Below are 6,081 nucleotides of genomic sequence, written 5' to 3'. Positions count from 1 at the left end.
CGGGCATTAATTGTTATTTCCATTTTTGCCCCTCCTCTTCCGGGCCAATGTTGAACACCTTGGGCCCACTTTCTTGAACTTTGAACCACATATCTGTGATGTTCACACTTGGGAGGACCCTAAAAGTTTATGGCCGGCCATTAATTTTTCTTTCCATTTTTGCCCCTCCTCTTCAAATGCAATGTTGAACACCCTGGAGTCACTGTTGCCAACCCCAAACCACATATATGTGATCTACACACATGAGAGGACACCAAAAGTTGGTGGGAGGCTAGTAATTTTGCCAAAAAGCCAACTTCTTTTTGGTCAAAAGTGTTTCAGCATGAATCCGGGAAGGAGAAAAAGCTGCGCGGCTTCACCGAAACGGGCGTAACTCTTTGCACAAGAGGAATTAAGATATGAGGCCACCACCATTGGAAAGCTTACTTCCGGGGCTTCATTTTTCACTCAAGAATCTCCCAAGTCCAAGTCCGGGGGAGCGAGATGTGGTTGGTTGAAGTCCGCTTGGACTGAATCTGCGCGGCTTCACGGAAAAGGGCATAACTTTTTCTACAGGAGGAATTTTAATGCAAGGTTTGCGCCATTGGAAAGCTAACTTCTGGGGCTTCATCCTAGGGGGTGACCGGCCATTTTTTCTGGCCGGCCGGCCATTTGTTTCTTTGACCTAGCCGGCCGGCTATGTTAAGTGGCTGGCCGGCCATCTGCAGAAAAAGTAACTGGCCGGCCTGCTTCTTCAGGTTGAGTGCATTCCAGCTGTGCCTTGGTTTTCCCCCCAAAAATATCTACATCCGGGGCCCCTTTTGAAAGAAGAAAAAGGCTCATTTTTCACTAGACTCTTGAAGAGGCTCTTCTCTCTCTCTCTCTTAAATTTTGTTGACCTCCCAACTCAAGAAAGGGGTTACAAGGCTTTCTTGGAGGAGATACATACATAGCACCCCATTTCCTTCAAGTTTTGGGTTCCATTTCTTCATCATCTTCAAGCTCTACCACCACCCTTCCATTCCAGCAGCAAGGGGAAGAATTCCAGCAGCTTAGAGTCACCAAATCTGGTCCAAGAAGCAACAAAAGTGTTGGTCTTCAAAGGTAAGTCCAATTTCCCTCTTTTCTAGCTCATTCTTGCACCATCTCTAAGCCATCCATGCTTTTTGTTTCAAGCTCCGGCCCTAACTGAAAAGGGCCCTCTTTTGAGCTCATTGTCACTTTTCATTAAGGGCTCAACCCTGTTTGAGCCCTCCATATGCTACTTGCTTCAATACCCTTTGTAAATACCGTTTTCTTGCATGTTTAGTTAGCCTACCATGCTTTTGTTTTCGGCCATTTTACAGGCCTAGAGATAGTCTTATTTTGACCTATACTTCATGTTTTATTAAGGGTCTTTGGCTATTTGGTGATTATTTTGCATACCTCATGTTATAGCCACTTTTGAGCCTAATTTTGCATTGCATTTCTAGCATGTTTGTATTCTGTTTTGGCTGTTTTACAGTTCTGGAAATATGCTTATTTTTGGTCCCTCTTCAATGTTGTAGAAGGGAATTTTTCAGTTTGAGCATTGCATATACCACTTGCCTCTTTGGCTACCTTTTGGATCGTTTTCTTGCATGTTTAGTTAGCCTACCATTCTTTTGTTTTCGGCCATTTTACAGGCCTAGAGATAGTCTTATTTTGATCTATACTTCATGTTTCATTAACACTTTTTTTCTGTTTGGTGATTATTTTGTATACTTCATGTTATAGCACCTTTTGAGCTTTGTTTTGCATCACATTTTTAGCATATTTGTATACTGATTTTGAGGCTTCCATATACTGTAAATGTTCATATTTTTGGTCCATCTTCAGTGTTGTAGAAGGAAATTTTTCAGTTTGGGTTTTGTTTATATCACTTGCTTCATTACCCCTTGAAAATACTGTATTCTTGCATGCCATTTTTGCCATATCTATACTTACTGTTTGGCCATGTTATAAACTGGAAAAGTGTTTATTTTGGGACTGTCTAGCTTCTGTATTTACATTCCATGTGCCAATTATGCATGTTTGGCATAGCTGTAGGCCATTTCGGGTGCCATAATCGCATTTCGGGACAATTCCATGCATTTCATGTCATTTCGCCTCATTTCGGGGCTGTTTTCCCCCATATTTTACAACTGAAATTCCATTAGAATGATTGCTATCATTTCCATGTCATTTCATCATATTTTGTCATTGCCTCGGTTTGCCTGCCCGTGTGCACGCATTTCGAGACGCTTCATTTTTATCCGCCGGCATCCTATGTGAGTGTGGCTGAGGCTCTCTCATGTTAGTATAAGTCCATTTGTCATTTTCCATGTCATTTGCATTGCGTATGCATTACCTCGATTTGCGTGCCCGTGTGCACGCATTTCGAGGCACCTCATTTTCTGCCATCGGCATCTCATGTGAGTGCGGCTAAGGCTCTCTCATGTTAGTATAAGTCCATTTGTCATTTTCCATGTCATTTGCATTGCGTATGCATTGCCTCGGTTTGCGTGCCCGTGTGCACGCATTTCGAGGCACCTCATTTTCTGCCATCGGCATCTCATGTGAGTGCGGCTGAGGCTCTCTCATGTTGGTATAGGCCCATCTGTCATTTCCATGTCATTTCATAACATTTTATCATCGCCTCGGTTTGCGTGCCCGCGTGCACGCATTTCGAGATACATATCATCGCCTCGGTTTGCGTGCCCGCGTGCACGCATTTCGAGACACATATCATCGCCTCGGTTTGTGTGCCCGCGTGCACGCATTTCGAGATACATATCATCGCCTAGGTTTGCGTGCCCCGTGCACGTATTTCGAGACACATATCATCGCCTCGGTTTGCGTGCCCGCGTGCACGCATTTCGAGACACATATCATCACCTTGGTTTGCGTGCCCGCGTGCACGCATTTCGAGACACATATCATTTTCTCGGTTTGCGTGCCCGTGTGCACGCACTCCGAGGCATTTTATTTTCATAGCATTCTGCCATTTTCTCGGTTTGCGTGCCCGTGTGCACGCATTTCGAGGCATATCATTTTTATAGCATTATGCGTACTAGGTTGTATCTTAGATTGCATTCTGTCATTTTCTCGGTTTGCGTGCCTGCATGCACGTATTTCGAGGCATATCATTCCATAGCATTGTGTATGTTAGGATTGCATCTTAATTGCATTTCACGCATATCATGCATATTGCATCGTGTCCGGAATAGGAGTTAGCCCGGGCACGGAAAACGAGGTACATTTCGTACTCCGAGTGACGGAATGTGTCTCAATTCCCCCAGTCACCGACACTCCGGATTGTCCATGATGGAGTTAGGTTTTAGCTGTAGTTTCATGTGCATTCATCCTATATTGAGTTGTGCATTTCGGCTCCTCGGCCATCATGCCTCGGTATGCGTGATTGGTGGCACGAGGATCGAGACATGCATATATTTGTGCAAATACATTGCTATGCCCCTTTCCTGCTCTCTGTTGTAGCAAAACGCAGAATCAGCAACTTTTCGAGGCTTGGCACGCATTTCAAGAAACAGGTGTAAACAGAGGCTAATTGGGGTATTCCGGTGGATTTCCGCGCAAGACAATCCGGACATGCATCATCCATCAGAAGCAAGGCAGTCCCTGGCTTGCACGCCAGTTTTATTTGCTTTCTTAGTTAATTCATTAATTAATTAGGATTCTGTAATATTCTTTTATTTGGGACTGTATATTTATTCGGACCCTCCGAGTGAGGGCACAACTGTAATAAGTGTGGGTGAGTGTGATGTATGTCTTCCAACCCCACGTCTTTCTCCCTTTTATTTACCTGCTTATGATGGTTAGATTAGGGCATGTTTAAATTAGCATACAGTATGACAGCATGTTTGCATCATTCATCTGTATTGCATGCATCGGGCTCGGCGCATCATACTAACTGCATTGTACTTTCAATTCCAAGTTGAATACATGTTAGTTGTAGCATTTTATATGCCATCTTAGAATAGCCGAGCCTACTATAGTTGCATTTTGCATGTGTTGCATTAAGCATTTTTTGTATATTTAGGATCATGCATGATTTCTAATGTAGTTTCTGTTTTTGGCTTGGAGTACTCGGTAAGCTTTATGCTTTAGCATCCTCGCATGCGTGTGAATGAATGCCATGATAGCATGCTTACCATGAGGCTATGTGCTTATCTGATATATCTGCCTGAATGCCTGTGGGTGAAGGTTGGGTTATCTGAATTGGAATGAATCATCAAAATGTTTCAAGCCTACCTGCGGGTAGCAAACCATTTTCAAAAACAAACATGAAATGTTTTGTTCCAATTCGGGCGACCCGGTCTATACTTATATGCTGTGAGCATCACATAGTAATCTAGGCTAATAACCGGAATAAGAACTCACAATGTTTTCAAAAATTGATATCATGGTTAGTAGAGGCCGGTCTATGACCGGGCGAGCGGGGGTGCTCACGAAGTGACCTTCCCCAATCATACCCAAGTTCCCGAGCCGAGGCAACTTTGGTGATGACGGACACGTGGCCTTTTGGCACCGAGTCAGGGTTTCCTAAATTTCCCAAAATAAAATATTTAGGTGGCGACTCTGTATCTGGCAAAGCAGTCCATGTTTGGCACTTCTTTCAAAAATCAGTTTTCCTAAAACGATTTGCCGGATTTGGACTCTTTGGTTCAGATTTAGAACCGTGACTACGAAAAGTCGAGTCCGAGCTGTAGCGAGGTCCCCCGCGGGCTTGTTACAATGACTGAAAACTTTTAATGACATTTTAATGTCATGGTAGATATTATTTGTGGCACTATCAAGCGCCATTAAAAAAAGAGTTAGTGACACTTATAAGTGTCATTGCACTATCAAGACTAAAACCTTTCAGTGACACTTTAATGTCATGGTAGGCACTATTCGTGACGCTATCAAGTGCCATTAAAGAAGACTTGCAATTTAAAAAATGCCACGATATAGATTTTTAATGACGCTTATTATGCCACAATTGATATTTATAACACCTTCATAAATGCCACTAAATCCAATTCATTTGTGCCATTAAATAGATATAAGTGCCATTGGAACTTATTTTAGTGACACTTTGCAATGCTACTATCACTACTACAAAATGCCACTTATATATTTTTTTCATTGACACTTTTAAAAGCTACAATTATGCATGCGTAAATACCTATAAAAATAGAATCAATTTTATAAACAATTAAATATTAATTGCCACATCATATATTAATTTGGCATCCATTCATCCTGTAATATTTTCATAATAATAAACAAATATTACCACCATAAGATCATCACATCAAAAAATAAATAAAAACCACAATCAATTATTTATTATTGAAATATAAATTTATTTATATTGCAAAAAAAAAAATCCCTTGCCAAAATTATTAAATATTCTACCACACTAACAAAGTTAAAGCAAAAACAATTTAAAAGATAATTATTCTAACCATAAGTTCTGAAAAGCCATAGTGATATGCATATTCCGGAGAGAAAAATTATCAAAAATAAAATCAGTTCCCAAATTCTCAACCTCACTTGTATAAATATTCTCGGCTAGCATCCATAACTTGTGAAATCTGCATCCAAAAAATAAACATATGAAGGTAATTGAAATTATATTAAGTTAATATAAATTTGTTAAAAAAATTAGTATTTACGAAAGAAATATACCACAAATGGAGCAGGCCAAGCAACATGAGCTCCAATAGCTTGTCCAATTGTTTTGACAAGTCCATATGATCGGATCAAGCTCTCATTAGGTTTGATTGGCACTTGTTTAATATGGAAAAATTGTCAAGATTAGTTTTAGCGAAGTTGCTTCAAGCAGTAAGCAGTTAGTCTTGCTTTGAAATCAAATATCTATAGAGAAATAATAATCGTTAACCATTTTGCTGGGAAGCCTTTTGAGATAAATGGACATAGTTCTTGGTGGTATGCTTAATAATCTTCCTTGTCACCACTCTATGTGCTGACTTGAAATCCAAACAAATCTTAAGAATTTACTTGGGGCTTTGTTGGCAATAGTTAAACCAAATATTGGAATCCAACATGTCAATTTATTTCTCCACTTTAAACTTCAAA

The 6,081-nt window shown here is 40.6% G+C and overlaps 1 long non-coding RNA gene across 1 annotated transcript; it reads right to left on the bottom strand.

Annotated features, from left to right (window-relative positions):
• Nucleotides 1-5,307: 5,307 nt before the first annotated feature.
• On the bottom strand, nt 5,308-5,775 carry LOC145807980 (uncharacterized). The gene is made up of 2 exons (XR_014351431.1): nt 5,671-5,775; nt 5,308-5,576 (listed from the first exon to the last, which is right to left on the bottom strand). It is a non-coding gene; the product is annotated as an uncharacterized LOC145807980 (long non-coding RNA).
• Nucleotides 5,776-6,081: the final 306 nt, after the last annotated feature.

The sequence above is a fragment of the Camellia sinensis genome, chromosome 14, assembly GCF_055761805.1.
Source record: "Camellia sinensis isolate YWXY chromosome 14, ASM5576180v1, whole genome shotgun sequence".
NCBI lineage: Eukaryota > Viridiplantae > Streptophyta > Magnoliopsida > Ericales > Theaceae > Camellia > Camellia sinensis.
The sequence above is the reverse complement of the archived record's forward strand: the minus strand, read 5'-3'. Positions and strand labels throughout refer to the sequence as shown.